The following is a 22232-nucleotide window of genomic DNA, read 5'->3' as shown; positions in this document are numbered from 1 at the left end:
GCAGGTTCTATTTTTCTTTTTTAACACTTCTTACAGTAGGCAATCCCCAGTTTGGTTGATCGATGTTCCAATAATCAATTCTCTGATATCATTGAAATTGTACTGTAACTGTAATTCAGATTTAAGGAATTGTAGTTCGATAAATGTGTATGTTTTGCTTGCGATTAAATTGCTATCTTTGTAGATAAAGTGCAGTGATGAAATAAAGTTCGGAATAGAAATGACCCGGAAGACACGTGGGGAAATAGCATTCTTGGAATTGAACGCAGTGTAGTCTCGCGACTTCCTCGTTTCTTCCCCTTTCGTTCGCAATGAAATTCTCCCAGCGAACGGTATTAAATTTTTTTCTACGTCAAGGACACATATTTCACCAACGAAACGACAATAATAAGGCTGGAAATTCCACTGTGTTATGGTCGGACGCTTTCATTGATTGGTGTTGTTTCTTGACCCTGAGAAATCATACGCGTCAAAACGAAAAATTGTGGACTCTTTTCAATTGACGAGTGGTATCAATTGATTTGGGAAATTCACTCCTTAAAAGTACTGGTCAATTAATTGAGTATTACTGCCAACCATTTTTGGTATGATTTTTTGAATCGTAAATATCCCCAATCAGTCTTCGTACATAGCATTGAAAATTTTATTCAACATTTTATAGTCTCAATAAACTAGCTCAACAGACTAGATAAAGAATATTTAAATATTTTATTTTATTTAGGAGTGTAGCATTTATTATTAATACAAAACAAAATAATGTATTAATTTGTTAGTAACGCCAAATTAGTTAAATATTGTATCACTAATACAATATTTTAGGTTTTGGTTCTTACTTATTTTTAACAATGTATTTTTTGAGAAGCATATCTTTTGACAGATCTGTAAAATTGTTTTTGCTTTAACATTAAAACTCGTAATTATTTGTGCTTTAAAAGTAAAATTTCATACAGAATACTTTAAGATTTAGAAAAGTGAAGGTAAAAGCAGTCAATGTATAATGATAGAATACCAATAAAAAAAAAATATCAATGTAGCATATCCTGATCTAAATTCATTGAAAAATTTTGAAGCAAAATTAAGATGAAGACTCTACCTAAAATTTGAATCTGATTTATGGAATCATTCACAGTATTCACCAAACTAAATAACAAAGAAATCTATGGGAACGTTTATGATACGAATCTTAAGATTGTTTGAAACAGTTATCAAAAGAATCAATGAATACAGATGTGGAAGAAATTTAATAATACATAACTAATGGATTTATTATGGTAATATGTATAGAATTTATGGGTTCTTTAGGCTAGAAATTCAAATAAAACAGCAGTTATAAATAATATTAATAATTTCTTAATGATCTGTCATCTAATTTTTTACATTTATGAAATTGAACACTTTCTAACATATATCTAACAAATTTTCGAGCTTTTAACTATTCATGAAAATCTTCCAAATTGTGCGTGCTTTAAACCTATCATGGAACAATGCTAATAACAGCCCTAGTATTATTCTCATTAAAACTGTTATTATTCCCTAATAACAACTACAGATTGACTAACAAATGGGAGCTTATTTAAAATCTCGTTAGGATATTCCATTAAGAATGCTGAAGGACTCCGTCGATGAATTCCGAAGGAGAAATAAACCTCGGTGGAGGTCGACTCGTCAAAGGACGCGGACTCGACGCTACGATGGAAAAATCGATTAACGGCGATGACAGGCTCATAACACGCGAGTAATCCGCTCGCGCGATGTTTACACGCGATCCGTCCATCGGAAGGACGCATTTGCATGTGAACGCGCAGAAAACCCGAGCTTCCGACTTGATTTCAAAGACATTACAACGACCATTGCAGCTCCTGAACACCTGTTGTGATTCCCCCAGACTCCCTCGATAATTTTGTCCACACAAGAAGTTTCAATGTTCGCTAATGCATTTTGATCTTTGTTATCTACAATCTGCAACGAGCTCTACATGTTTTGGAGCTGTTCTTTTTTGTCTAATGTTTGACGAGTTTGAACATTTTTTTTCTAAATTTATATAATACAGATGTGAATTACTATGCTGATTCTATACATGCGAAAGTATCAGTACACGAGGTAATCTACCCAATTGCTGAAACTGAAACGCTAAAAGATGAAAAATAATTTTAGGTTAGGTTAGGTAAAATGGAAAGGTTTCGAATGATGTATGATCTAGCGTAGGTGCTTACTCCGAAAGCGGATGCGTTTTGAATATTTTAAAATAACCTCTGTTTTTTCAGACAGAGTCATACACTTTTTTACACATCAATCGATACGTTTCTCGATACAAAAATATTAGGATATTTCTACCTGAAAATATTTATTTTTAGTTCAAAAAATATCTCAATCTTAATTTCATCAAATTGGATGCAACACTGTTCCAGAGTTATAGCTTGTCCTAATTGCCTGAGTCATGTTGTATACATATGCTATACAATCCAATAATTTAATCCTCTAACAAAAATTTAATTTCGAATTCTTCTCGTATCTAGGTACGAGGTATAGTAAACTTTTTTATAATGGAACACAACAGTAAAAATCAGTTTTATAAGATATGTAGATATTTTAGCATATGAAGTTGTATGTTGTGTTCACAAAAATCAAGAACTGAAATAAGTGATTAAACTAAACAAATTACAGTACTTACATACAGGTTGAATCAATAAAAAATACTTTCTAGAATAATTCGTTAACTATTGGTTTTATCGAAAAACGTCTTAGATAAAGTATGTTGCATTTCAAACGTCTGATCGGAAGAATGTAATTTTATTTTTTAAGATATTAGTGATTTTGAGTTTTTTAAATGGCATCGCTTTTATTGTTAATCGATCCAGCTGGATATTTTCTATAAAAAAGTATTAATTTATTTACACTAAAAAAAACCATTAGTTTGGCAGATATTTTAACTTTAATTTGTCAAGTATAACGCACGTAAAACAAAGATAATATAAGCACAAGAATACCGCTTTACGTCTTTCCTTGTCTCTCGTACATTACATTTTGACAAATTAAAGTTAAAATATCTTCTAAACTAATAGTTTTTCGGTATAAATAGGTTAATACTCTTTTGTAGCAAATGTCCAGCTGGATAGATTAACAATAAATTCGGTGCCATTTAAAAAATGCAAACTCACTTTGACATCGTAGAAAATATAAGATATTAAAAATGAATTTATATTCATCCAATGAGTCCCTTGAAATGCAATATAATTCATTTAATACATTTTTCGATAAAGCCAATATGTAACGAGTTATATTAGACAGATATTTTAGATACTTCTTACTGATTTACCTTGTATGTGCAATAGATGTTTAAAAACGTTAAAAAGCTCTTTTACGATATTTGGCCAAATGGGAGAAATTCTTACTGATATTTGCTGTATTTGTTTTAATTTTGTATAAGTCCAACTGCAAAAGTGAGTCCAAATTCTTGACCAGCAATGTACATTCAAATATCGAGAAATAAGTTTTAGCGAAAACGTACGAAATCTCTCAAAGCAACATCACTCATCGTTGCTATCAGAAGTCGCCAATACCATCGGAGTTTTCACGTTGAACAAACTATCGATCCAGAAACGGATCCTTTCTAGTCGTTGCCACTTTTAAAGGGTCTCTTTGTAGCGATTCGAATCCCAACTACGATTCGTTAGCAATCGATCGATTAATACGAAAGACCGATACATTGAGAAAACGTTGGGTTTTGAACGATCGTTAAGCTTGCTTTCATGGTGAACGATGCGACAGCGTGGCGTCCAAGCGCGTGCAAAAGTGGTTTTTGCTTCAAAGCTTCAAAGCGCGAATGCAAACACACGTATGATGGTTTCGTTGGAAATTTTGTATAACTAACGTTGCAGAGCAAACGTCTCCATTTGGATTTCTAGAATTTTCTCCCAGTGCTTGTTTCCATGATTTTATAGAACAGTGGTGACAACTACGTTACAGATATTAATTAGACAGCTTATTTGTAATAAAATAACACCCACAATTTATTAGATATTGTAGAACGATAAAGTAATATTATTATTGTATTATATTACAGTGCATATGCTTTTTAGTGCCATTTTTATTTACATTAATCTTTATCCTAATTTGATTAAATTATTATAATTATCATATTTTCAATATTAATTTTATTACAATTATAAATACCTCAGTCTTAATTATTCGTTGGACAAATATTTAATAATAACCAGAAAACGATAAAACAAATATTAGATACATACAGGAAACATTCGATAATTGCACGAAAATCGGGGCTCAAGTGTTACAATTATGGAGATATAGAAACGATTCTATTCCTCGAAACTGAGATCTTAGACGTGCCAAACGTAGAAAAGGACGACGCGGGTGAAAGAGAAAGAAAGTATCAAACACGATATAATTTGGAGCATATTTGCTTACCTAATAAATGATAACTAAATACGTATCAATAAGTAAATATAATGAAAATTATACCGTGTTTGAACTCATTTTAATCGGAAAAATTATACAAATACATCAATAGAAGTTTAATTTAGATAAAGACAAAAATAAAAATGTTTTATTTTTAAATTACTATCTGCATACGTATTTTCTTAGCGATACTTGACATTGGATCATGTTACACAACTCGATCGAGACGGATCGGCAAGTTTCGTGGTGCGTCAGGGAAACCTCTCTCTGTGGTAGGGATAACAACTATGCAAAAAACAGCAAATCTTTTTGTGCAATTATCGAATGTTTCTGTACACGTATTCTTTTTATAATTTCAGTTCCTATACAAATTATACAAACGAAACTTCATTTAAAAGCATCGCCAAAACCACTACTTTGTTCCGTGTAAAAATTTGAAAATTTATTAACACAATCTCTTTCCATTCACAATCCTCAATCTTCACACAAGTACCACCATATTATTTTTCCCTAATATTTAACTGAATATCTTTTCTAAAAACAAAATTAGTGTCTTTGCGTTAGATCAAAGACAGAAAATGAAACATTAATTCTTGGTATTTAATCAAGCAAACAAAGGAAACGAATTAAGTAAACTGTTACAATCGGAAAATAAATTAAATATAAGTCAAACCAATTTTTATAATTCAAAAAGCGGTTACTACAAGTCCGTGACGTTTGCTGTTTCCACGGACAATGGATCCATGTTAGAAACGAAGTGGTAATTACTTTAGGCATCACGCAAGTCAGATCCATTATCGTCCGCAGGAGATGTAGACAAATCAAGTTAGTCGACAAAGGGATACGGATAAGAATATAATCACGCTGTTGAAGGTCTCTGACCTTGTCTATTTCTACGTCTATTTGCCACACAGAAGGAAAATTCAATTCTGAAGATCAAAACTTGTCTGACTGCTCAAATGACCACGAAATCTATCAATTCACCGTGACGAACTTCCATATGTTACGTTAAGCTTTCTTGATTAGAGTTACTTGTAACAAGTTCTGTGACAAGCACAGAGTCTGAGTTTAGTAGGTTAATTTAGAATTTGAAGGTACCACTGTTTCTTGGTAATTTCAGAAATTTGCGTTATATATGTTTTACATAAATGTTGAATATAAAAGTAATTAAATAATTACTAAAATTGTAAACAAATTTTTGGAGTTGCAGTTCTTTGTTAAGTTTTTTGTGCGATATGAAAAAGTTTTTAATTCTCTGATGATGAGAAAATAATATTTGATATGCGAGAAATCTATAAATGGTATTTGATATGCGTAGATCTATAAATGGAAAGAGAAATATCAATATTTAAAAATATTATTAATACAGTTATTATCAAAATATTAATATATTGTATTATTATTATATTCATTATAAAGTACGTAATATCATCTTTATATACTATTCGAAGTACTATAATTTACATTACATTAACACTATAAATCCACTATAATAATATCGTGGAAACTAAAGTTTCCAACTTCTGGGATCATCCAACAGTTACAACAATATGAACATAAATTTCATTATACTCATTATATTTGGGAAATAATTTCATTTCTAACCAATTTTGAAACGAATAATTTTCACAGCATGATTTGGAGCAACCAATCTACATATTTTCGTGGAACAGAAATATTTGTATGTATGTCTGAGTTAGAAAAATTCAAATATTCCCATGGAGCGTCACGAAACAAGTGAAGATAGTAGTACAAGTAATAGCTTTGCTCTCTGATGAAAAGATGATTTACGTGATAAAAAAAATAGAACGGTTTGAAATTTTTTGATTCGCGCCACTGTCAATTCCAAACAGAAAAACATTCTCACCTGTTTAAAAAAGTTCCTATTTTCTTCTCCAATACACAACAAACATCGAAGTTGATAATATACAAACTGTCAGCAAACTGCACTCGTTCGAAACAGCATTTCCGATGAAAAGAAAACCGAACTTCGAACTTAAACATCTCCTTACCCACTTGCATATTGGAAATTTTCAGTTCGCAATAACTTTCAAAATGAATAACTTCCAGCACATCACACATAAAGTTGATCTATTAGCCAATTTATTTACAAAATTTTTGATAAAAACGTCAAATTTACAAATTATAAAAATTCGGGAAAGATAATGAAACAATGTAATCATCTTAACAGTTTTCCTTAACGCTATTGCGGTCCTTGGATTTTTATATTTCCCGTAAACAAAGCAAGTTTCTAATATTTTAAGAAAATATTTAATTAATTTATTTAATGTAAATAGAGTGATAAATCATATAGGATTTTTGCTGTTGTGACACATTAAACGTATACGTTCATATTAAAAATTATTTTCTAGGCCTGGTATCTTGTTTCTCCAGTGAGTAAATAATCTTTTCCTATTATATATATCTCGTATATACAATTTATTAGGTGTAATCACCAGTTTCAGTTTTGCAATTTTTTTTGTATATTGTATATATTATCACGTACATGTTCTTTGTGTTCCCATGTGTTTGTCATCCACTACCACCTATCAGTCGTGGCTTGGTATAGACTAAATTTTTTTTTATTTGTAAATTAAATCTGTTTACTCACAATTGCAATTAAATTAAGAGATATTCATTTAATCTTTCTTTTACCTTTTTTTGTAGAAAAATGTCAAAAATCCCAAAGCAAAGAGAAGGAAAATGGACAGAGAACATAAGTGCAAAATAAAACCACCTTAAAAAATAAAATAACCAAAGCCCGCTGAGGCTTTCAACGTTCCAAAAACCAACTATGTAAAGACTGCGTACGCATTGAATACACAAATCAAGAAAATAGTAATTATTCTACTTGTAATATAATATAGAAATAAAAATCGAATAAAAATGTGTATTCCATCTAAATGTTCTTTTTTTAACATTATTGACCATTTAGACTGAAAAGTTTACTAATTAAATATCTGTCGGTACTGAATGACAATTTTTCGTGTTCAACAAATTACAACATCTGTACTCTTGCAAATTACAATTTATACTATAAACTAATTAAAAAAAGGTTGATTTTTAACGACTCTAGCTTAAGCTATAACAAAAATACTTAGATTGATCGATACTGCACGATTCGCTCCTATACAGATAATTTTTCCATATTTTGCTCAAATTTGAGATATTTTATAATATTAGAAGAATTTAATTGAACTGAAAATGATCGGAAGAACGCAACAGAGTTAAGAAAATTCAAATCTCTTGTTCCGTATAATGTGGAAATTGACAACGTAAAGATTGTCAACGAAAGGGTCACAATTCCAATCCGAGTGACGAAGCGTGCAGATGTGTGTCTAGTTCCCTGTGAAGTTCACAAAACAACACGTGACGCCCATCCATCGAGAGTGAATCGAAGCAAACATAATCCAAGTGTTTCCTATCTTATTAGTGAAAAATTCCAACGCTCCAAAGCTCTACCCGAAGTTCTGACTGAACTAAACTGAAGTTCGAACTCCTTAAACTTGAAGTCATGAAGTAATTAACATCAGCAACATAATACATAAAGTCTAAAAAAACCCGGTATCCCTATTCTTCATCGACTTAAAAAAACCAAATAACAAACAAATCTATAACATAACTCGACTAATGAACTCGGTAGTAAAAATCGAACCTCCTTTAATAAAGAAAGAGATAGTGCAATGTAAACGGTGCCAAAGGTACGATCATACACAGAAATACTGCAATCATAATTTTCGTTGCGTCAAATGCGCAGGTACACCTCCCACTGAGCAGTGCACTAAATCACCAGAAATCCCAACGAAGTGCATCCACTGCCAAGGAGACCATCCTGCTAACTACAAAGGTTGCTCAGCCTACAAAACCCTATACATAAGAAAGTATCCTAAATTCAGAGCCAAAGAGACAACCAATCAAATACCTCCAAAATTCACTACTACTTCAATCTCCTATGCCCAAGCAGTACAAGGAAATCAAAATAATCCGAAAACCCATAGGGACCATTCTCAAAATAGTGTTCCCAATCCACAAAACACAGACAACTTCTCTAGACCCGAAAAATTAATCGAAAAACAATTAGAATAAATAAGTAACTTACTATCGTTATTATCACTCATCATGGTAAAATTAATACGCCCCGTCGCAAAATAAAACCAAGACGCATAGCTCTTTGGAATGCCAACGGTCTAGCTCAACACAAATTCGAACTAGAACTCTTCCTAAAACAACAGCAAATCGACGTAATGCTCGTATCTGAAACTCACTTCACCGACAAAAACTATCTGAAAATAAACGGTTATAACTTCTACCATACCCAACATCCCAGTGAAAAGGCCCACGACGGCACCGAAATCATTATCAAATCCAGCATTAAGCATTACGACCTTCCATCATTCCAGAAAGACTATTTCCAAGCTACAAACGTAGCAATAGAAGACTGCCATAGCACAATCACCACCTCAGCAGTATATTGTCCTCCCAGACACTCCATTGCTAAAGAAGACTTCGATAACTTCCTTGATGCTCTGGGCAACAGATTCATAGCTGGAGGAAACTATAACGCCGAACATACACAATGGGGCAGCAGACCTGTCACAGTAAGAGGCAAAAATCTCTTGAATAGCATAAACACCAACAGTCTCAACTACCTCAACACATATGAACCCACATACTGGCCCACTGATACTAACAAAATACCTGACTTGACTTCTTCATAACTAAAGATATCTCGCCAAGATATGTCCAAATCAATTTCTCGGCGGATCTCTCTTCTGACCATTCCACCTAATGGCTTTATCCATAACCAACTCACCAATTGGCAGCTCTTTAGAGAAGTCTTTAATCACTCAACTTCGCCTCAATTTCACTAAAAATAAATGAAGATATCGAAACAGCCACGGAATACTTAAACATGAGCATAATAAACGCTATCCGCTCCTCCACACCTACTAAGACTTCTATTAGCAAACATGAATATCCCCATTACATATTTAAAAAAATCGCAGAAAAGCGTAGATTAAGAAGAGTATGGCAGACCCTTAGAACACCGGATAACAAACGCAAACTAAACAACCCAACTAGGAAGTTAACCAAAATCATCAAAAAATATAAAAACGACTGTTTTCAAAAATATCTCGCCAATCTGTCTTCCACAGCTGACTCCAACTACTCACTATGGAAGGCTTCCAGGAAACTCTCGCGTCCCCCGCAAATAATCCCTCCAATCTGTTGTCCGCAAGGTGGATGGGCACGTAGCCCTAAAGAAAAAGTCAACCTGTCGCTAAACACCTATCCAACGTATTTAAACCTCATTCCTCCAATATTGCCCCCGAAATAACGGAATACCTGCACTCTCCCTTCCAAATGTCTCCTCCTATTAAACCTTTCACTTCTCTAGAGGTTACAGAATTAATCCGTCACCTAAATCCCAGGAAAGCATCGGGGCATGACCAAATAAGTAATAAAGCAATCAAGGAACTTCCTATAAAAGGGATTTCACTCATCACATCAATTTTCAATGCAATCCTTCGTCTTGAATATGATCCGAAGCCCTGGAAAATATTAATGATAACTGTCATCCCTAAACCCGGAAAACCAATACACGGAACTAGCTCCTATCACCCAATTAGCCTTCTACCCACTTTGTCAAAACTATTCGGAAAGATGCTCATGAATCGACTCCTTCCACTCTTAGAGGAATTGAAAACACTGCCAGATCACCAATTCGGTTTTCGGTTTTAAAGAGCGCAGCGACGTGTGCTAAAGAGGCGCTAATACCGCCACGACCAACTGCTTGTTTTATTATGACCTATGACTATTCGATTGGCTATTATTCACTTGAGAGGAATACTAACTCTGTTCTATGTATATACGACACTTGAATCGAAACGATGCGACGTGACGTTGCGTTTTGATGCTTCGAAGACGTTACCTCCGATGCTGACTTGTCCCAGAGATTTAAATTTTGATGCTGAGTGAATAATAGAATGGAAAATGGGAAATCGGAGAATAACCGAAGATAGTCCGTTTTGGAATATTTCGAGAATAAAATTACGTAATTTTGCAACTCTAGAGTGCATGCTGATGTTATTTAATAACATATCTAGAGTGGCTCATAAAAATATTCGAACGTTGTCGAAAACTTGTTATGTATCTATACAGATTATCCCACAGACACATTTAATAGACAAACTTTGCCAGTGTGTTTTATAGGTAAAATTAAAAATAAAATGTCATATAGCAAAAAGTCGATAAATGCTTCATAGGAAGAAACAAGATACATAATGTTCATGATACGTGTTGATAGAAGATACACATGTTTAATATTTCTGTGCCTAATTCTATCGAGTTATACAACGATGAATGTACGCTGTAAAGAAGCAAGACATAATCGCTATGAAATTTGATATAAATCTTGCGTTAATAAAACCAAACGACACTTCAAAATGCACACATAAGTACAATATATATAGTGTTACGTTTTATGTTTTTATCATAACTTTTTAATAAAATATTTATGGACTTAGTTATATATCATTTTAGTCTTAATTTTATTTATAGAATATACTGGCAAAGTTTATAGACTAAATTGCGGGACACCTTGAATATTATATAAAACTTTTGAAACTTTATTAACACTATCACTATATCATAAAATATGGCTATCATAACTATATTGATAAAATTTGAAACGAATTTAAAAACATATATGGAAGTTATTAATTGGATATTATACATTTCACAGAGATCAGCAAAGTATTTGAACAGTCAACTATTCACTATATTATTTACCATATATATTCACTACATATTAAACCACAGTATATAGTGAAATTATATTTAGAATTAATTGTATGTTTAAGATACTGTTCCTGCTGCATATTACTTTTTCACTAAGTGCATATTTGCATTTTCGGATTGATTTCAAATTTTACTATCCTAATCATGATACTCGTATCTCATTACAGTGCTAATAAAATTTCATAAAGTTTCGAATAATGTACATAACATATTGATAAAAAGATTCTATAGTAAGTATCCGAATACTTACGTGTATCACTGTATGTTTCCTAATATAGCACAGTCACAACATTTATTGCGTGATATGTCGAATGCATTCATACTATTAATGTACAAAACGTTGGTGTAAGCGAATGTGGATCAACCCGCCATCCTCAAATAGGCAATAGGTTTTAAGTTACACGATAACCTGAATATCCTAATATTATTTATGCCTACATACATATTGTCCTTCTATATCTAAGATCATATTATATGAAAGTATTTTTAAAATTTTAGATTCCAAACTTCTACAATGTGTATTTAATGACACAGTTGTGGTTCTTCGGGTTTCGATGGTATTTCTAATAGTACGTTGCTCTCTATTTCGTGAACAGAAATGTTCACTTCTTCAGAGCAAACTTGAAACTGTCTAATTCAGTGTCCGGAACGTCTGGTCGGAATAGTTTCAGGTCTGCGTTCAAGAAGTGAACTGGTTTATTCGCGAAACGTCGGAACATAGTGCAATGCTATTAGAGATGCGATCGAAAATCGAAGAACGTCAAACTTTTTAAAAACTGTTTGTCATATAACGAATAAAAAAATTGTTGTGTTTTCACAATATTGTTTACGATCCGCTTATGTGTTTTACGCACGTCAGCCATGCAGTAGTAAATTCTATTCCTGAGTAGTAAATATGATAAAATAGGATACTCTTGGAATTATTTTAGTACAGTTTTATGGTACATAAATCATGCATTAATATGAAATTCGAGAATTTTTCAATTGAGGGTGCGATCATAAATGGATAGTGGCAGAAGGTGATAAATCATAACATATGGGAGATAATTAACACTAAACCTACCGACATTTTGTGTATACCTATTTCTACCGTGTGCGGTCAAAATGACCGGTGATTAAAGAAGTAATAGTTTTTATGATTTAACTTAGATAATGGTTAATTTATAACTAAATGTATATAAAATGATGAACTTTCATAAAATTTCGTCCAAATTTACTTTTGTTTAATTTCAATTATAGACTTAAATAGAATTACACTTTTATTTATATAGAGATATATCTTATTCGACTTTGCTGCATTTTTTACAAATTATCTTATTATCAAATGTACATTTGCCGCATAAATATTTCCCGCATCTTAAACAAATTTTCATAATTTTGTAATCTTTACAATCTTCTACTTGACAAATTTCTTGCAGTAATGAAGCTGAACTTGTTGACAGTTTTATTGCATGGTTTTTCCCCGCGATTCCTTATATAAAAGTAATGTATGCACTAGATTTATAACAATTTTGTGAATTTTCTGTAAATTGGCCCCATACTGTAGATACCATTTCAAATTTATTGGTTCGTAAACGTTGGCTTCTTTCGTTCTTATCAAATTGTATAAACCTCATAATTTCAGCAAAGTCATTCCTGCTCATTTTGAAAAAAATGCAGGTCTCCAAATTTTATTCCACAAATATGAGATATCTAAATTTTTTGCCTGATATGCACCGCGGGCATATAGCAGAGCAATAAATGCATCTAGTTTTGTTGCATCTAGTTCCCTCTTAGTCCCCAATACTCTAAATGCTTCTTCTTCTGTACATTTTATTATATGATCCCTTATACGGTGATCAATGATAAGATAAAATGCCGTTTTTACTTGTTCTTTCATTATATGCCGTTTAGCATATTCGTAAAAATATTATGAACTGATGTCCTGTCAGGTTTGGGACTTGTATTTATTTCTTTCCAAATTGTTCCATCGGACTCAGTTTCACTCTCTGCTGTCAACGATAATTTCTTTCCTTTTTGCCCTTACGTAAACGCTTATTTATAATATTCAACTCTGATTTGGATATAAATAGCTTTTCATGTGTTTCCATGCTGTTTTTAGTTGCTGAGGTTTCTTGTTCATCGCACACTAAACAGTCTTCTTCTATGTCCGTTATTCTTTTTTTATAATTTCTTTTTTGAAAAATCTTAACATTTCTAGGGTAAATATTTATCACAGAATAATACCATGTATGGAATACAAAATTATTGTCAAATTTGATATGCTTTACTTTTTCTTTTATAACAACTTTACACAAAACGCTCTGAGATGCTTTCTGTCTGAGTTTTAGAGATAACAAGTTTAGATGTCGACTAATTGATTAACAAACCGAGATGTATTCTAGTCGAAAAGACGATAGCAAGTAAAAATATGATCTGTGACTGCAATATTTATACGAAAATATTGATGAATATTGACCGTTCTCCACCAACGGTTACTCGAGGATGGAGTTGGGAAAGCTTTCCCCGTGTTTTATAGCAATAAGCAGTAACCCCAAGAAACTTCTCGACTTTTAAAATGTTTGTAACAATGGACTGTAAAAAATGCTAAATTTTGTGGCGGTTCCTTAGGATTATTATGGGCTTGAGTTGATATGTTTTGACAGCTGGTGTCTGTCTTGATCGAGGGATAGATTGTTTTATGACAAGATTACGGGTGCAACAGCTGTTATTATCTGTTATTTCTGATTTTGTTTATATTGCATACATGTATATTGTATACATGTTTTAGGAAAAATCAGAAATTATGGAGCGATATGATAAAGTTTAAATATGGTTAAATTTGTGTAGATGTCGCATAGCGGTCAATTTGACTGCGCCGGTAGGTTTAGTGTTAAATATGTTTGACGTTTAAGATTTATCGAGATTACAGAAATTACAAAAGATACATTGAAAATATAAACTTTTTAATGTGAAGACTGATACTATTAAAATTGAGAGTACGTAACTGAGCGAATGACTGAGTCCTAACATATGGGGAATAATCGGAGGTAATTAGTTTTTAGCTTTTCGAGAACAAATTAAAAAAATTTTTCAATATGAATCATAGGAATTCTCTGTAGAGTTACATAATTTAAGTGAAAAATTATAACATACAAGTGAAACATACTAAGTGAAAAATTGTAACATACAAGGAACAATTGGATATAGCTCGTTTAAAAAAATGAACCGCAAGACATTGAAATTTCATGTGAAAAGTTTGGAAATTTCTTAATATAAAGTTGGAAATCTTCAAATTCAGGTTTTCTGAAATTGAATCGATGGTCATAGAAAATAATAATTTGTCATATATGTCACTTTCAGATTTTTGGAGAGTACAGAAAATTTAAATTGCGAAAATGCAGAAATTCGGATATTTTAAATCGGAAATTTTCAGGATACTTGGAAATCTAGAATTTCGTTATCACTGAATTGGGATTGTGATATTTTGAGAGAAAAGAGTTTGAAAACTACGAATTTGGAAATTTTAAATAACTATGTTTCGCGACCTTTAAAGCCACACATTTTTCAAATACGGATAATTTGAAATAATTTGAAATAACTGCATAATATCTTACTATTAAGACAAGCGAAATAAAAAGTTGTTTCGAAATTAAAGATAAATGCTAAGAAATATATCTGTATATAACAACAAATCTCCGAAAGTAGAAAAAACGTGTTTCTTGCGAACTAAACAATCTACAAATCGAGTAGTAATAAAAAATGTGAAAGTGGAAATTATGTAATTCTACATATTTTTTAAATTAAGATACATTTCCAGAAATCTGAAACGTGACGGACCTTAAAGAATGCAATCTTTTGATAAACTGAGATCTGTTCAAAAAGCCTAGGTAACTCGGAAAAATAGTAAATATTCAATATAGTGATTTTCAATCGTATAATATAATCAAATTTTTTCTTTAAATATATTTACATTCTTTATGCATATTTATAGAATATTATTTCCAAAATATATATTCTGCCAACTTTTTTATGGCTTCCATTAAAAGAAATTAATTCAGATATTAAAAGTCATTAAATCTTATTCACTACTTCTAATTTCAACTTAAAAATATATTTTGATTATAAAATACAGTGTACACTATAATTTACTATCAATATTAACAATTACCCTTAATTTTTTTCCAGTATGTATACATACAGAATATTATTTCCAAAATACTATCAACTTATTCTTACTAGATAATTTTATTACTTGTCTTTAATTTTTTCCCCATTTAAAAACACATGACATATAACATCTTAATAATCATTCATCGTTAATTCTTTAAGACTGCAACATTGTATCGTAGAACGTTAATTTCCCAGAATTCAATAACATCATGCTTCGAACAAATTCCCAAAGTATACTAATACTTCCGTTAAATCACGCAACATCGCATGAACGCCGCTGCACGATATTATTGAATAACATTTTCCTCGCAATAACGAACAGCGAAACATTAATTCCCTGTAACTTACTAACGAAAACATGTTTTCCCGAACGTTATTCGCCAACGTTTCTGATAAAACAACTAAACGTTGACTAGCATTATGTATGTATATAGTTAATTTAAAATCGCATAATCGCATATGTTATACCCGGATACTCAACACGTGCATTATTTCTTATCAGTTTTCTGTATTTCCATTGTTCGTTCGATACATTTGCTTTGTTACGATAACTTTCGCTCTGCTATTTAATTCAATTGTTCTCGAGAGATGAGTAACTTTATTGTAGACAGTAAAGTTTCCAATGATACCTTTTATTTGTGAATATCATAATATACACCTACTGCTTAAAAGTTTGGTATTGTATCCTCAGTGTATCAGAGAAACGAATTGGATTGTTTAATAGCAAATGTATAAATGAATATTCTTATATATGTGTTCTTATATTTGTAAATAGACAATTAAGTTTTATGTATTTTAAATTGGCATGTGTATATTATTAGAGTAAAATGTGTGGTTTACTGGCAATATTATAAATTCTTTATTTTCATATTTAACCTTCCGACTTTTAATATAATATTGTTAATTCTTTTATACTTTGTACCTGATTCTATTCATTTTATTTTGCTTTTTATTCTTGTTTATTTTGCTTTTTCGAAACATAATTCACCTCAATTTATTAAATTTTTTTATTTTAACATTTCATTATATTAGTAATCGATATTTTCGAGAATATTTTTAAACTTATTTTTAGAATTTTAATTTACTCTTGTCAAATAAAATATTTTCGAATAATATACAATAAATTTTAAATCGCCTTTTGTATATAAAATTTAACGCACTACAATTTACTAAGTTATTAAATTTTTAAAAATTTTTGATGCTTTTTTCCGAAAATAAGTTTCTTAAACTTTATCTCAAGATTCAAAAGCTTTAAACAAAATTAATACAAGATTTTCAATGATTTGTCGTAATTTATGTTTTGCTAACTCGTCGTAATCGTAATTTCTACGAGATAATTTACATATGCCTATGTTGAGACAATGAACTCGCATAATAGTAGGTACGACATATATCTTCCTCGTCTAAATACTATTTATCGAGGTTACGTTATCTTTTATACATTTTATTATTTTATTATTCTTGTATTTTTAATAACTCATAGAAACATCTATGCACAAAGTAAGATATGCAAGAATAAGAAAAAGATAGCAGCAATTTTTGCATGGAATAAAAATGTATAAAGTTTCATTCTTAGAAACTAATATGCATATTTGTTTTTATGAGAAAATATTTTTAATCATTTAACGAATTGATTAACTTACTAAAGCTGTAGAATGGTTATTATCCACCCATTATCCGATCTATCACCTGAGTATCCACATAGTACCTGAAAATACACAATAAAAAATATTAAACCAAATATTATTATCCGATTGAGAAGTAATTTAGCATTTTATATAATTATCGAAAAATTTCCGTCATTATATGGCATATTCGATTTGAACAAATATTTATTATTTAATAAATATATGTGATATAGAATAAAAGAATTAAAGAATAATGTTAATTCGAATAATTATCGAAATGAATTATTAATTAACGCTAAGAATTCTAATGAAATACTATAAACATTATAATATTCTGTTTTCATTATGAAATATAGTATGGAAGAAAACTATTCATCCGTGTAATCTTTTCATTATTGTTTATTATAATTAAAATAAAGTGGAAGATTCTATCTGTTCGGTATTAAAATCTAGCCATTCTATAAATCAATAAATTTAATATACTAGGGAAATGTTGTTGGAGCTATCAGATATTTTTGTGTTGTATTGATTATGTGTGAATCAAGGCTATTTATTCTTGTATAATATTAAGTTTGGAAAAATTTTTTGAAATTCCTTATGTAATTTTGCTAATTTCCGTATTATTTTCCTGTAATTTCTTTACTTTTATACCTTATGTGCTGCTCTACGATTTTGTCGCATAGAACAACATGTGTATTATTGGAGGTGTCAATAATAATAGTATATGATATATAATAAAACAATATTTTAGCCTCTATAACTTAACTCGATCATAATTGTTCGAGATTTGTGATAATGAGCTTGGGCTCGAGGCGACAGCCAGTCGCCGAAAGTAGCCGCGGTCACGGGATGAACGCTTTGTCTAACAAAGGTATGGAGTAATAGTATAGCTCTCCTTAAAAAGAAATAGTTGTAGGGACACTCGACTGTATACATTCCAACAGTTTCTGTTCCGTGGCTCGCCATACGCAGACCCTATTTTTCGGGTAAGATGATTACCAGATGTCGACGCATCCTAACAGTACATGTTCAGCTAACCTGAGGAACCATTACAAATCTTAAGATTTAGTTAACTAAAGTCTTTCAAACAGACAAAGTCTTTATCCCAACTACGGGAAGATAGGGGAAATCTATTTTTCTCACGAACGACGCTTCCCGCTAGCAACTTTCTCTCAAGGGCGGTTAGCATCCTTCTCTAACTACCAACATAGAAATTGACCAATTAACAACAACGTCAATTTTCCTCACTTTCTGGGCGAAGGTTTTACTCGACGAATCCGATGATCTCGTGTCCTTGGACACACCCCATCATAGTTTTCCTCTGCAGCATCATCGTGACGGAAAGTCATTCTCTCGTGAGGCCGTATTAGCGAGTTACCTAGCGTCTTTACGCTCGGTGGATATTCCACGTTTTAACAAAGAGTTAGTTTAGTAATACTTGTACCGTAGACAAGCAAGTCGAGTACAACTTGGGCTTTGGAAGAAAGCGCATTCTGTTATCCCGTTGACCGCAAATTCGTTATTGAACGTAGGATCATTGTCATTAGCTTTTCGAATATCTAATTACCACGGTTACTTGTCAAATTCTGTAATAATCATATTTGCACTAGTCAATACATTCTCTATTGCATAACAACAATGTATAATCCAAATGAAGAGTGGTTTTACGCCCCTAACCCTAATCATAATGTGTACCCGACATCAGAAGTGGGATCAGGGCTGGTGGTAGCAACAGCTCGTGACCATTGTGCGCGAGTTAACTCAGCCGAGAGAGCAAAAATCGAGTGTGGAACCTAAAGAATTATAACTACCGCGTTTTAATCCCGAAATCGCGGACGTCGACCCGGCTGTATGGTGTGCAATTGTCAGTCTACTCCTGGAGGGAAGGTCTGTACAAGACGGCGAGTTATTCACCACTATATGTCGTGCTCTAGAGGGTACTGCAGCACATTGGCTTACGCAAATCCCGGTTCGGGGAGGCCTTACTTGGTCAAGATTTATGAAACTTTTCCTCGCGCGTTTTGGTGGCAAAGAGACGGCAACATCAGCGCTGATGAAGATGCTTAATGATCCACCACTAAAGGATGAAACCACGGGAGCTTTCGGTATTCGTCTTCGTTCCTTGCAGGCGAGATGGGAAGATTTAACTATGGCTGAAGTAATCAATGCCTGCGTCCTTTTTCGACTGACTTCACATGACCAACGAGTTGAATGAATGGCACTTACGAGTGACATCAGGACCCAGAACCAATTCCGAACTGAAATGGGTGCTCTCTCTTAGGCGAGGAAGAGGCTGGCGTCTTCGTCAGAGAATCCATCGGCGGGTCCTGAAGCCAAACGAAGCAGGCCATCAGACCATCGGATTAAGTGCTACCGCTGCGGCATCCACGGACACAAAACATCGGAAATAGATCAACGCAAGAAAATAAAATTGGAGCCGCAGGAGGACATACGAAACCCAGAAGTAAACCGACTAGCCACATCGCCGACAGTATCCTGCTTCAAATGCCAGGAGAAGAGACATATTGCGCCAAATTGCCCGTTAAGACGGAAAAGAAAATATAATTCTAATAACGAACGTCGAGTCGACTCTTGCGTGGTGGTAGCTTCAACTGGTAAGTTAAGTCATCTGGGTGAGTCGTTCCCATTTTACTTCGATTCTGGAGCCGAATGCTAATTAAAGAAATTAAAGAATTAAATTATCCGAAATTAATAATTAAATTATTATACTAATTAAAGAATTTGTAGCCTCGAAATTTTCTGGCAAGAGAACGACTAATATAGTCGTAATGCGAGGAATAAGAAATACTTGTATTAAAAGTACATCTCAAATTTTGTCCACTGTACGTATTAATGGTTTTACCTTGGAAATAACTTTTCATATCCTTGCTGATAGTTACTTAAAATACGATATCATGATTGGTCGCGAAATTTTAAGCCAAGGTTTTGACGTAAATATTACACGAAATAGCCTCGTTATTTGTAAAACAAAAATAGTTAATGCCTGTAGTAAAACCGCGGAAGACGGGATCAATATTAATGACACTGATGTAATTGGTAACGATAAAAGTCGATTAATCTCTATTCTCGAAAAATTCAAAAATTCATTCATTACGAGTTTCCCAAGTACTCGCGTAAGTACGGGCCAGTTAGAAATACGATTAATTGACCCTAACGTCACCGTAACGGAGACGTACTCTCTCGTACGATCTCATCGACGAATTAAGGAACGAATTAATTAACGTTCTACAAGCAGTGATTACTCCACGTTTTAACATAAAGTCCAACTTAGAATTTGACGGAAAGTTAATTCGCTGTCCCGTTGACCGCGGATTCGTTTTCGAACCTGAGACCATTGTCCATTGTAATATCTCTGTTTGTGCCAATAAACTCTACCTTTGTTGTACCACACCGATGGCTAATTCCAGTGAAGATTCTTTAAACGCCCCTAACCTTAATCCTAATGTAAATCCGACATATATAATAACATACCGCTCACGTTGCGAAAAGGTGAAAATGTTTATTACCCTCAAATACTGTGTTTTTAATGAAAAAAATAGCTCTTTAATTATAAATAAAACAATACCAACAAAATCTTCGTGAAACACGAAGCTTTTGCTGATATTAGGCAATTGAGGACGAATAATTGTTAATACATTTTTCTTAACTCCATGTTAATAATTCCATGATCTTCATCTGCATTAAAAATATTGTAAACCGTTATTGATACCTACAAAAGAAATCCACATGCCTAGAAGACATTAACATAAGACGTTAACATATTAGTGTAATGTGTTGATATGTAATATTAAATTTATCTTCTTCCTACGATTTCTTTTAGGTATAACAGAATATCTTTTCTGATATTGCATTTTGTTTTCTTTCATTTTTCCTTTATAAAAATATAATAGATTGTTGTCTTTTTAAACGTATGTGACAATTCAATGAATATGAAATTTGATGCTAAAAGGATTACTAGATCTAACGTCTTTGTTATAATTTATCTAATTTAAAAAGTGTATAAATGTATGTAGGTTTTCGTGGCTGACTGTATATTGCATTGTATTTTCCCCGAGATGCTGCAATTTTTGTGTAAAATTTATCAATCAACACATAATTTAGAAATTTTTCAAATACATAGATAGAATGATTGACCTTGTAAATCTTCGTTTCTTAATCCTGTTACGTTCATTCGGTCATTTTCGATTCGGTTACATTTTTGTAACATTACAGAGTATCTCAAATTTGAGCAAAGTATGATAAAATTGCTGTTGGTACTGTGACGGCAATGATTTTGCAATTCGATTTCGTGAAATATCGCAATATCGCAAAATAAACGAAATCATTTCTTCTCTAATTAGAGATATAAGATACATACATCTTTCAACGTTGTTCGTGTCCATGATCAGGATATCAATAAAACAAACACGTATCTATACTAGGTCCTATCCTATAGGAAGACTACAACTTTATTACAGGAGTCCTTTTGTTTATGTTTAGTGAATTTGATGTCGTACTTTTCTCATACTATACATAGAACAGATGATTAGAATATGACTGATCAAGTCTTTTATGTTTGCTAATATATGAACTAACATAAAAATTGAAATATAAAAATTTGAAAATCGCAGCAAAGTTAATGTCTTCCGTCTAAATTCAAATAAAAAACTATGCCTATTAGCAGCATTATGAAAGAAACTACCAAATATTTTTAATGTTTTTGTATTGAAACTCCCGTTTCAATTCTATTTCACGTTTATGTTTCCAATGGAACGTCGAATAAAATCCTCTTGTCTACCGAAATGCACCGCGCAGCTCTAACATCGAGAATCGCTCTTCAATCATGGACGAGCCGGCACTGTGCGCCATTGTTAATAGCCTATCTGGCATTCCAGTACCTGACACACGATGTTCAAATTAATTACCGGAATCCATTACGCGTTCCCTCAGTCGGTACACCTTTCGTCATTGCTGTACTTTTACTTTTGGCATTCGAGCAGCTGTTTCCAGGTAATAGGCGATACTCTTAGTTATCATCTGTATGTTTTGCTTGCTAAGAAATCCTTAGTATTTTCAAATATTATTTTCTAGAAATAAACTGCTGTTATTACTCATCGTTGGAATGAGGAAAAGAAAAGAAATCATCCTTGTAAACTGTAATAAATATGGAACTAAACGAACATAAGACTTTTCTTTCGTCCAATTCATTGGATATTTTACAAAAAGAGAACTACT

At 32.3% G+C, this 22232-nt stretch overlaps 1 protein-coding gene across 8 annotated transcripts in view; it reads right to left on the bottom strand.

Annotated features, from left to right (window-relative positions):
- The window catches only part of LOC117161860 (octopamine receptor beta-2R), a 194906-nt gene that overhangs the window by 118101 nt on the left and 54573 nt on the right, over window positions 1-22232 (bottom strand). For 7 of the 8 annotated variants that reach the window (XR_013059890.1, XM_076623751.1, XM_076623752.1 and 4 more), the window contains one exon: window positions 17013-17077. The gene's annotated coding sequence lies outside the window, so the exon portion shown is untranslated. Of the gene's footprint in view, window positions 1-17012; window positions 17078-19223; window positions 19325-22232 lie in introns of all 8 variants that reach the window. The other variant, XM_076623750.1, reaches the window with a different exon arrangement.

The sequence above is a fragment of the Bombus vancouverensis genome, chromosome 13, assembly GCF_051014615.1.
Source record: "Bombus vancouverensis nearcticus chromosome 13, iyBomVanc1_principal, whole genome shotgun sequence".
In the NCBI taxonomy this organism is placed as follows: Eukaryota; Metazoa; Arthropoda; class Insecta; order Hymenoptera; family Apidae; genus Bombus; species Bombus vancouverensis.
The sequence above is the reverse complement of the archived record's forward strand: the minus strand, read 5'-3'. Positions and strand labels throughout refer to the sequence as shown.